We start from the raw sequence: 12,897 nt of genomic DNA, 5'->3' as shown, positions 1-12,897 counted from the left end.
GGTAAAGTATTTTTTGTACACCATAGGCTGTACTCTATACTGCATACTATATATATATAAACGGATGGATATAGATTGTGTTTAATTTTAATAAAAGTTTCTCTATCTATGATGATGGAAAAAACCAAAGTAGACATTTAGTACATTTGGCTCTTAAAACATCAAAAACATTAAAGGTTAAGATATAATACTAAAAATTGCAAACAGTTATAATAAAACAGGAAAAAATGCAACAGATCAGTTACATCAAAAATCGTAGGAAAAGGAAAATATAAACAGCAAAGGCCTGTTTACTTCACATTTTAAAAGGATAATCCTCCTCCGAAACAATTTATAGTAACTCGACTGGAGGGGTTATATCCCTAGAAATTTCTTCGGTAGAGGAGATGTATTTCTATATGGTTCCTCCCATTTTGTGATAAATTTATGAAGGGTAAAATGCTTCTCTGTTTCTTAACAAATGTTTCCATGAGTTTTCGAAGCTTCGCTAAATGCAATGCGCATGCTCTGGTTTGGTTGAGAACCGCAGCTATGTTAAAGCTCAAAACGATCAAATCTTAAAATATTTAGTCAAAACCTAAGGCTAAAATAATTAGCATGTGCATGGTGTATTCATTATATACATGTAGAAATGTATCTAAATACTATGGCGTTTTAGCTCAGTGGTATAGTATCCGGATAAGAAACATGTAGATGCAATTGTCATGATTTCAAATCCATCAGAATGCGGAATATCGAAATCAAGATTTTGAGATCTATAGCTGGAATGTAGACAGATGACAGACATACTTTGAGATATATATATATATATATATATATATATATATATATCATCCTGAATAGCTAGTCTAGCTATGATCTATTATCTTGTCATTATACTGCATAGATGTTACTATATTGTGTTCAGTGGTTGCTGAGTCAGTAAAAATATATGTACAGACACATCCTTAAATCTCACCTGTCTAATATAAAACAAATACTACAATCAACTTAACATGGTGTCAGGACTTTAGAAGCACACCTACCATACAGCTACGGCGCAAATTTTCAGACTTGGCTGATAGCGGTTCTTTTAGGCCGCCTCCACTATACATTTTCTGGCAGGGTAGTCTGTTCAAAATCTGAGTGACGGTAGCAGGAATTGAACAGCTTGGTTAGAGACCTTTCACTTTTAAATGACAGCAACAAAAAATAATGCTTAAGAAGGGAGTGTTAAGGTGGCTACTCTACTCACAATCCCTGAAGTCAAATGTCAGGAGCTGTTTAGGACATTTGACTTATCAGCGCCAGCTTAAACCTGTCAAAGATGTCTTTACTAGTTACTCCGCTTCCAAAGTCAAGAAGAATTGGAACATTAATAGTTTTTAGCCAGGTAAAACAGACAGACAAACTGTTTGATAGGTTTATATCATCACTCAAAGGCCTAAACATGACATGTAAATTTCATGAGGCAGAGAATAACAAAGCTTTGAGAAACATAATTGTATTTGGTATTAGATCAGAGTCATAAACAAGTGAATTGTTTAACATACCAGAACAGCTTACTTTAGCTAAGTGCATCAAATTTTGTCAAGGGTTTGATACAACAAAGCAGTACAAGAAAAATTTTAGGATGTCAAATATGGAACCAATTGCTAAGACAAAAATCAATGTTCTAGTAAGAAAAAAAAACTAATGTGTTATACCACAGAACTAACTGATTTGTGCCATTAAAGGATGACACGTAGCAGCAAATAACATAGCACAATTGGTTTGGATTGTTAAGACACCAGTAACGGTCTTCTTATTAGTGAACTTCAACAATTTACGCTTCTAAAAGTGTGCTTGTAAAAAAGTGAGGGTAGTAGTAATAATTCCAAAAAAATAATGGATTGTTTCCAGTGTTTTTTGACCAACAAGGGTTATACATATGCCTTTTTATATCATATCAACAGTGGAATGTAGCAACAGTTATACAGTTAACAGTTATAAGCATTTTGCCAAATAAATGTCTGATTTTACTCACAAAGTGAATCAAATGTTTTAATTTTTTACAGTCATTTTTAGACCAAAAATATAGAGTTATAATACAACAATAATGATTAGTAAAATAACATTAGTTATTTTACTAATCATTAGTTATTCAAATAACATTAGTTAGTTTTTAAACAAGTGAAAGTTTTAGCCTGGTGATTAAATGTTCGGTAAAACCTAGTCTTTGACATCAAATTTACGCCATCAAATCCTAGTCTTTGACATCAAATTGACCTAGTCTTTGACATTGATACATGTAACTTGCTATGAAGTTTGACCACATTATTGAGCATGAATCTTTGCATCCTCAAATGCCGTAAAAAGGGGTACATAATATTGCATAATGAGTTCAGACAATTTTTGTTTTCATTTCAACTACCTTGGTTGACCTATTAAACATGTTGTGAGTCAGATGAAATACCACTATTACTATTGGTTACATAGTTTATATGACTGCTAATGAATAACAAACTCAATTTCACTACTACTAATGCTAAATATAACATCATCAAAATCTACTTATCTATACAATTTGTGAAAGCTACATGGATGTGATCTGATCATCCCCAGAAAGGATAATTAAAAATCTTTGCAAAGCAAAACTAAATTCAGAGGAAAAACCAAACATGTTTTCAATCGGCTCAACTTGAACTCATAGTTGCTTTCTGCTGATTTAGCAATGGCATGATGCGGTAACTTTACAACTGTGTACTTATTAGAAATGTTTTGTACTAAACCTACAAAAGTTGTTTCACTCCTTCAAATTTTAGCTCAAATTGGTAGGTATGGTGTTTAATGACTTACCACTCATCATTATCTTCTTAAATTATATTGATTGAAAAAAACTAAAAGAGAACATCTAGCAAAAAAAAACTATAACTATTGTGTTACCACTTTATATGATGAGAAAGGAAACATCTGCTGAAACTACAGCATTAATACTTAGATATGAAGTGTCACTAATCATCCTAACAAACTATTAAACAATAACTGTCCAGTTCTCTTGCGCTGGATGTTTTATGCTTTATTTACTGATGATAAACAACTTGATTAGAAACGGTAAAAAACAGCAGCGTTCAGACATATCACTATTTAGCCGCTAGTAGTGTAGTCATGCAAAATCAACTCAGAATGTGTGCAATCAAGTTATACTTTGACATCTACACAAATGTTTTTTGCATGTATTTGTAGTTGCACTTATTTATTTTTATCAATTTTGGATAAAAGTTAGTTGGTTGAAACTCTGTATATTAAACTGTAAATATTGCAAACATATTGTGTATTTACCAAAATAAGGCTTTAAATCAAAAATTAGTACAAAGACTAAGATTTGATATGATAATTTCGTTTAATATTTAAACAGCTTTTGAACTAAAGCCCCCTTGGCAAAAGTACTTGTGGTATGCTTCAGCGCTGCTCTACCCAGCCATTAGTTCATCCAGAATGAAAATAGTTGGAAACACATTACATTTCAATGCGCGTAAGTGTAGATTCAAATTGTAATATACACACTTCACTAATTGACCTGGCTCATATGTCACTATTTCATATACATGTGGTTTTATTAGTATTTATTGCATTTGTGGAGTTTTTGTTTAGCTAGCATATAAAATATCCTTAAAAAATTAAGTGTGTATCATATAGGAGATAGTGTAAGAGCGCAATTTTAACAAAAAAAGTGCAGGTAAGTTAGGATAGTTTGTTGTTTACAGTATGTTAGCAGGCTGAACGTTCAGGATTGCTTGAGAAAAAATATTTTGCGCAGAAATTTTATTTTTAATCAACATACACACTGTTTACCATTCTAAAATTTAAATGAATGTTTTTATATATGTGCAATAAGCTTAAGCATGGTAATGACATATTAGCACATATTCAGAGTATTTTGCAAACTCTGGGCATATATTTGTCTTCTAATGCACTATCAGTCCTGTTGGCTATTATTTCTTTTACTTCCATATTATTTGTGGTGAAACCCGTCAAGGTGCCATATTTTTGTTCTCAAAAACCTGACTTTTGTTCTTTCTTATGCTCTGTTATTACTTGGTTATAACTTAGCTAAAACTAAAAGTATATTACCAGAGCCTTTAAAAAACAAAATATGACTAATAATACTAGTTTCTGTAACTGCACAGCAAACCAGACAATATCAAACACAAAAACATGTTTTGTTATTTAAAACATAACTTTCTGAACACTAGTTGCTGTTTTATGAATGCTAGGTAATTTTTTTGACTGTTAGTAGGGTTAAGATCAAAAAATTGCAGTTTGAACTTGCTATAATTTAATATAATAATAATTTAATGCAGAGTTATGATGCATCATGTAATAATAAAACAATCAAAAAATGGAGCTCTGAGAGAGAATAAGATCACATCACAAAGAACTCTTTTTTTCATTCTGAATATGTTTATCAGCTGCAGCAGAGTCCTAAAGCAAAAAAACCACCTGTGCTCCTGCAGAGAAAACAGTTATATTTAAACTAAAATATATTGCAACAACGCTTGAAATAAAACACTGTACAGAAACAAAAGCATTGTTTATAGAAACAAACTGTTTTAGATCACTGATTTTTACATTTCATCTTTTTTAATGTTGATAAAAGAAATTACCAAGCACAACGTTTGTAAAAATACCGCATAGCAGTATATGAACTTAGTACTAGGTTTGAACTTAGGTTAGGTTCAGTTTTTTTTCTTTCACAACCATTAGCAATTACTAGTGGACGGTACTTTTCAGTTGTCACTGTAAAACTATTTAATATTTTTTTCTTTCTGAAAAATATTTATCTGTTATGAATGTTTGCTGTTATGGAAGTTTTGTACAAATTAAAATCTGTGAATTGCGTGACTATTGAAATTGACAGCCTTGCGAAACATTGAGAAAATTGATTAGATTTTCATCAGTACACATAAGGCTACCACTGGTGTGTTACAGTGAACTCTCCTATGAGAAACTAAACATGGTGTGTATATAATATGTAGGTTTTAAAGAACATAAGAGTAACATAAGAAATTCGATATTTAATAATTGTCTAGATAAGATGATAAATGTAAGTTCATGTTCAGTTAGGTAAAACATGAGTCTGGATAAAAATAATTAAGAACATCAAAACCAGACTAATCTGCTGCTATGTTTTTGCACATGAATATATGTGGGTTTCTTAGTAGATGATTGCGGGAAAACAGCAAGAAGAAATCACAAGAGATGAAGTAATAGTGACCATAGTGCTTTGTAACCATGTTTGTTTGTTATTATCCCCATGCAAAGGCTATGCTGCCAAATGTATGTCTGCCTAGTAGAAACAGCTCTATAATATTTCACTTGTTTTTTAGTACAAACATAGTTTTTTTCATAGAATGAATATTAGGTGAAGATGTAGTTTATTTTAAATCTAAATGCAAATGTCAAGCCATGATGTGTTGTTTACAAGTAGCTAGTGCAAGTTATAACTGGGGCATAGTTGTGGCTTATTATGTGGTTGTTACAAATAATATGTATGGTAAATATATGGTGCTTGTCTATGCAAATCAATAGTTTCTATGTCACACTTATGAATAAAGAAGTAACCCGCAATTGTCACATCCGAAGAAATGAGCTAAGCATGTGCAATTAAATGAACTGCACTAAGTGTCACCTGACAGAGTTTGGCCCACTTTGATGGATGTCACCGTATTATTGCTACACCCTGAATTGTGTCATAACTTAGTGAACCATTATGTCTAAAGTGCTGGTAATGTGTGTCAAGCTTTGCACTGATATTTGTAGCGCTTACATTAGAAAACACTTTGCACCTAAATTTAAACCTAATTTTTCAAATGTGACCAGACGTTAAATAGAAAATTTCAAGGAATTACAGTGGGTACACAATGGCTAGAGAGATTGCAAGAAACTTTTGTAGTTCAATTATAAACAGCAAAGGATAAGCTTGTTATTTTATGCTTGATTGATTTTAGGACCCACTAAATGTGTTTGGTTGTAACAGTTTATTATAGCATGCCACATGAAACCACATTAATCACCATGTAGAATTCTTGTCATGACAAACATCATAAAGAACTGGTATTACTTTAAGTGTTCTAATGAAAACAACCATATAAGTTATTCCCCAGGCATTTGCTGCAGTTTATACAAATATTAGCAAATGAACTTTACATTGTAGCATATCTTATTGAACCACATACATCTAAGTCTTGCCTAGAAATGATTTGCTACTGCTTCATAAAATCAAGTTTCTTGCTACTTACAAGACCCTAAATAGAAAAACCCAGTACATGATCGATTATGCATTTTTTGTGGTTTATGCAAACTGTAGCAAACAAATTATTCATAATATCCTATTTTACCATACCTATAATGCCCTATATTAGTGTCACTAGAACCGTTCGTAGCTCCAGGCAATGTTTAACTGCAATTAATCAAGTTTTTTTGCCATTTTTAGGTTTCAATGCCTCATCAGATCGCAACAAAAACTGTTATATATTAGTATTTGCATTGAATAGAGTATACCAACAACAAAAAACTTCATTTGCATTGTTTAAATAGTTTGAAAAGTTAATCTCTTGGATTAGATCGATGGTGTGACTAGCTCCGTAGCAAGTAGTTCAAATATCAGTTCACTCTTTTTCTTGATTATTTGAGAGCCAAGCTGTGTGCCTACTTAAAAATAATATTTACCAGTAAAATCTTTCAACTTTTTTCCTTTATTAATATTTCATAATACTAGTATAAGATCATTGTGTCTCTTCTGATCGTCACAAAATTTAAACAACGGTAACAACTTGCAGTATCTGTATGTCTCATGAAATTTTAATAATTATTTGGTCAATCATCATATTCTAAAGAATTCTCTCTGTGGTTTACTAGATGGATATAAAGACAGGTATCGACTGGCATAAAGTATTGTAGCTTATGGCATCAGCTCTGAGACTTGAAAGTAGGTTGCAAACTACATACTTTACATAATATTTAAGAGTTTACTATATTAAGAGAGCATATGTGCAATAAATGATTTAAAATATGTTAGCAGTGATGTTAGCAGTTAAAACGTGGCAAAGGCTATTAGGAAAAATCTAAAAATGAGGAGTTGTAGATGTTATCCTTCCAGTTGAACAAACTGCTTATTCTTATTATAAGAGTAAGCAGATTTTTCCTAATAGCTCATGCCCTTTTTTACTGAAAAGGTAAATTTGTGGGTGAGAGTGCTGATAAAGTTCATCTGGCTTCAATTTTAAGATAATTATTTATATCAAGTTGAAACTACTTACTCAACTGTTTCAGAGATTAGTTTTTCTCCTATACAAAGTGTGCAATATACTCTTATACATCAAATGCAAAATACTTGGGAAAGCAATGCAAATGCGCTGTGATCGCTTATGAAATATTTACCTTGCTGCAGAATAAGTAATAATAAAGTAAATCTTCAACATCAAAGAAACTCTTAGAGCATAAGAAATGCTTTCAAATTACTTTCAAAAAGATAACATCAATTTCTGAGATAGTAACAAAATGTCTGATGTACATTCGCCAACTTTTTTCCACTTTTGCAATTTGTTCCGCAATATTTTGATCTCATTAAGGAAGCTTTTATTAGAACTGAGGAATTTCAAATAGGATTTTATTACTTACTTGGCATTTATTTTCCTACGGTTATCTATGGTTTATCCTAGATTTTTTTTTAAATATAATGCATGTATATTCTAAAACAGACAACTGAAGAGAAGTTTAATGAAAACAGTTGTTGTCAAAGTAACATCTAACTGCAACATGAAGTATTCAGTGGTGTCCATTTACGGTGTACAGAACATGAGAGTGTGAGAAGCTGCTGCAGAAAATGCAATCACAAAGTTTTTTAAGCACAGTATCCCAAAAAAAACTGGAACTATTGACAATCAGACAACCAATTAATTTTGAATACAACAAGTGTACGTTTTTTGTGACAAGATGCTCTTCCATAAACTGGTTTCATACAACTGGCAACAGTCATGTGTGGAGCTGGATGGGCATTTAAAAAATACAGCAGTTGTGAAAGGTAACAAATTTACTGTGTAAGAACAATTTATTGTGGATGGGCTAACCAGATGATGCGCTTGAAAAAACCATTAGACCTCCCGCAATTAGAATACCATTCAGTACATTAGTTGGCAAATAAGACATTTATCAATGCTTGAGTGCAAAGGCAGATCTTTTTGTTTCAGACAAAAAACTTTCTTCTGTATTGAAAAAAAAGCAAGTTATGTTGGCCTATTGATTTTGTAAAATTGGAGTTAGCTTATACATGATGTATACATTAGTCGTGTTTCTGTCAAGAAAAAGGAAGAAAGGTTTTTTAGCATTTCATTGTTTTTTAAACCCATCTGATCAAAGTGATCAGATCAGCTCTGTTGATGCTGTCTATTACAGCATTTGAGTTAGCCTCTGCAGCTGGAAAGGTTTTGACCTGATCATTGCAGAGCTTCATTTTGCGAGAAGCACCCATTAACAGCATGCGTACGTTTTAGCTATCTACTCAAGATATTGCCAAAATCGGGCCATCTTCTATCATTCTTATCTACCCTTTGGTAGATCGCTTATTTTTGATGCTATCAGAAAGACTTTGGTGACTGTGGTGTACTGTGCAGGGCACATTCGTTTGATTTCTGAGCGGCTTTTTCCTATAAAAATTAGCTAGTGTAAAAATTATCGACTACTAAATGGCAATTTTTACAATTGTAATATTATATTACTTTGATAGAAACATCAAACGGCTGTTACTAGTGTAATACTTTGAGGTCCAATGTGTAATAGACAGCAATGTGCACATAAAAAGTTTGAGTCAGCAAGATGGTACAACTTAGGGCCTCAGTGATGATGCTTTTTATGTAGATGCAGTTGACTCGACCGTGTTGGCCTTAGACTACGATGATTGTTTTTTCTGGTGATAATAGTTGGGTAAAATCATAGCCTTGTTTCTACATAGCTGCTGCTTTTTCAAGAGTTGACCAAAACTTTTACTGAAGAGCTACAATTCCGATTGACTATGGAGGCATTATAACCCAGCCAGAAACATGTCACAATCCATACATGGAGTTGCAAGTGACCTAAATTATTTCTTGAAATACTGCAAGGTTTTGGCTGCAATAATTTCTATCAAGTACGCTGCATTAGGAAGCTTTCAACAATATCTTGTTTCAACAATGCAGTAAATGCAGTTGGTCACTTCTATGTAGCACTTTTCCATGAATAAAGTTTGAACTGCCATTGCCAAACTTTCTTCCGAGCATGCCTATACTCAGAGTATCGTTAAATTGCACTACTGTAAGCTTTTACAAACTGCTTATGACATGCTCAGTAAGAATGAAATGTAAACATAAAATATTTCAAGTGTGAAGTATCAGCAAATTGTTTGAAGTTGGTATGAAAACTACATCAGATTAGATCAAATAACTACCTATATATAGTGATCTGATATATTTAAACTATTTCAAGTAAGCCAACACAATAAGTATCTTGAAGGTGTTTCTGTTTTATTTTGTTTTGAAACGTTTCCTTTCCTGAGTGCCAAAACTCTAATGAAAGTTGGTAGATGGTAATGCTGATACTAGGGAAGTTAATTTTTGATGTTGCCAATGATCTAATGTTAGTTTTTTATAGACTGTTCATCATCTTGCATAGCAACTAATGTGACACATAAATGCTCAATAGTAATTGATTGCCATGAATGTTTGCTACTAAGCCATGCCGAAAAACAAGACCCAATGATCCATAGGTATAGCGACAACCCTGTTAATCACCCATGGTTGTTTGAACAATGATGTTCACTGTGAAGGGCTCCTGTGACTGATAGACCAAAATCAAAAGCTAAAAGGTAAGTAGCAAGCGTTTGTTTACAAGATTTATGCCACAAAAGGCAATTGAAGAAAAATTGTTAACAAGCGAAAGGTTACGCATTGCCTGGCAGTTTGGGATCAAGCTATAGCAAATAATGCCTAAAATAACATAGTAACAAGTAATTATTTTTGCACGTAAACATTTACTTATGTCGGCAATTGTATTGCTGTGTAATATATTTTTACAATATAGGTATTTCTATTTACTAATAGTGTATATTACTTATATTACTGTATTGGCAATACTTATGGTTCAAGTAAAAATTTTCTCTTTTAGAATTTTGCCAAATGATGACTAAAGACTGATATTTTGTTTATTTTAATTATAAGGACCGAACCAATACGAAACAAAATATCCATATCAACTATGTCATTTTGCTTCCTTATCACTGGGGCATTCTGCGCTATCGTATTTTTACACAGTAAGTAGGATACAGCTTTCTTACTCATACCTACCAACCATATCATGCCATAAACATATTTTGTCTGAAGCATCGCAACATATAAGTCAATATTGGTATCTTCAAGGAAGGTAATGTCAACAAAACAGTTTTAACAATCTTTAGCTGCTGTGTTTGATTTATAACTAATGGCCACTGTTTTACAAAAGTTATTATGTAAGCCGTACACAGTTTTTCAAAAAGAATTCAACTTTTTTTCGCAAGTTTATGATCAAAATCTCAAAGTGAGTTTTCAGTTTTTGTACACTTTGAAATTTGTTAAAAAAATTGTACAATTTCAATATTAAATTATTTAGTAAGGCTATCTTTTGTTTTAAATTTAAATTTTTAATTTTTAATTAGTTTGTCGTGAATTAATAGCTTTGCTTTATTGGATGTTTAGTTTCATAAAACTTTGTTTTTGTTTATGAAAATTACATGCAGATATTTTACCTTTCTTAAATGTTTTAAACTTTCACATAGAGTCTCACTTATAAGTACCATGCTATTTGACTGATTCATTTAACTTTTCCTTCTACACACCAGCATTTGTCTCTGTCCCTGTTTATCGTAGTAAGCTAAAATACTACAAAAGCAGTTTAATTGTAAGAAGCACTTTTTAGACACTTCAAACTGTAAAAATAAGATTTGCTTTTTTTAAAAACATTTTCTAGCAATTTAAAATGTTTTCTCATGCGCTCATTGTAATTGCTCTAACATATTTAGATCATATTTATTTTATATTTTTCAGGTTTTGAGAAAATCAAATCAACATGTGGGACGTGTGAAGCTTATGACATAATTAATGGAGTTTGTGTGTCATGTGAAGACTATTGCAGGTCAATATTGTGTATGGATTATGCATGTACTAAATCGATCAACCTGTGTAGATGCATCAAATGTTTGACTTATGGTCTTTCTTGTAAAGATGTTTGCATAAAAAACCGCTGCAATAGTAGTAGGCTTGTAGGAGATGATTGCAACTGCGGGGATTGCTTTGAATATTTCCAATAAATAATTTATGACATTTTGGATCGAACAAAAATTATTCATCATTATTCAAACCCTTATTGAAATTTTTACATGATATTTCAAGTTAAAACTTATAACATAAATTTATAACTCAAATTTAGTATTCTTATTTTCAGGTGCACCATTCATTGCATTATCACTATTAACTTACCAATATGAATGTTTTTCTAAGCATTTATGGTATGGCATAACTTGTGTTGTTACTATTTGATGCTCTGTGAGCTTTGTTTAAGCAGTTTCTCTTTGCCAGAAACATTCTTCATCCATGATAGCAGCCAACACAGGTGATTGTCAATATGAATCATCTGTGTTCCAGAGGAAATTGATCCCTGAACATGCAACAAATGCATTTCTGACAAAAAGTAAAATATAGCAATTCATGCGTATTATAACTTTTTGTTTAGCAGGCCTTACTCAGACTACAATATAATTTTTAATCAAAACAAATCTACAAGTCTTTTTACAAGTGATACGCATATTTTCGATATTATGTACTGGTATCTGAATAAATTGTAGTCTTTATTTTAGCAAGAAACAAAATAACTGCTGTAACTCATGTGACTTGAAGCACATACATAGCTTTAGCCTGGTTCTACCCAACAAGTAATGTATCTCCTGGGAGAATAGTTTCATCTGAAATACATTTCAAAGCACATAGGTGTAGTTTCAAGTTCTAATATACATATTTCTCTAGTTTACCTTACTTTTGTTTCACCATATAATATACATGTAGTTTTAGCAGTATCGATGATATGTGTTAAGTCCTTGTTGAACTATAAAGAAATATGCTTTTGAACAACTTGTATGTAACCTTGTTAGACTAAAATTATATATACTTGATGCAAGCTAGTTGTGTTTTAAATGGTTTGCACTTCAATGTGTGTTCATCGTTTTACTAGAAAAAGAATTTGTTGTTTTTACTTATGTTGTTTGTTTTTTGAGAAACAATTTTTCTTGACCATTGCTCTTACATCTTTTTTTTCTATTGCATAGCTGTTAATAATTTCAGACAAAAAAATTTTTTTTTATTTGTAAGACTGGTACAAATAATTTTTTTTCTGTTTTTTTTGGAACTGAATACCTGTTTAGGAGTTTTGCCGTTCGAATTGACAAAAAATGCACTACATTAACAAAATGTACTCAGCTTCAACAGTACATAAAATACTTTCACTAGTGTGTTACTCTCAGCTTTATTATGACTGACAATACATCATGTATAAATAATAGTGTTAGTGCTTTCGTGTGTGTGCGCGCGCGTGCGTGCATGAGTGCATGTTTGCTTGCATGCTTTTGTGGGCAGCCCTTTAGAAACAGAATATTAACCAATATAAAACAAAAAACAATTTCAGACTTGTCTAGATGAAATTAAAAAAGTTCGTTTGGGTTCAATAAGGTTTTCAAACTATCATAGTTAACCTAATTGCATGAGCTTGCATCAAAACCAGGCTGAGCCATTCCTCCTTTTTGTTGCTTATGAAAATCAGTTGCGTAGTAAAGGTCTGCATTATTGCTCAACTTAAAAATATTTTTTAAAGAAGCTGAAA

The 12,897-nt window shown here is 31.9% G+C and overlaps 1 long non-coding RNA gene across 1 annotated transcript; it reads left to right on the top strand.

The window, feature by feature from the left end:
* Positions 1 to 9,764: 9,764 nt before the first annotated feature.
* LOC137396866 (uncharacterized) lies at positions 9,765 to 11,559 on the top strand. The gene is made up of 3 exons (XR_010978640.1): positions 9,765 to 9,859; positions 10,159 to 10,303; positions 11,073 to 11,559. It is a non-coding gene; the product is annotated as an uncharacterized lncRNA (long non-coding RNA).
* Positions 11,560 to 12,897: the final 1,338 nt, after the last annotated feature.

Source organism: Watersipora subatra, chromosome 5 (assembly GCF_963576615.1).
Source record: "Watersipora subatra chromosome 5, tzWatSuba1.1, whole genome shotgun sequence".
In the NCBI taxonomy this organism is placed as follows: domain Eukaryota; kingdom Metazoa; phylum Bryozoa; class Gymnolaemata; order Cheilostomatida; family Watersiporidae; genus Watersipora; species Watersipora subatra.
Note: the sequence above shows the minus strand (reverse complement) of the source record. Positions and strands in the feature narration are given on the sequence as shown.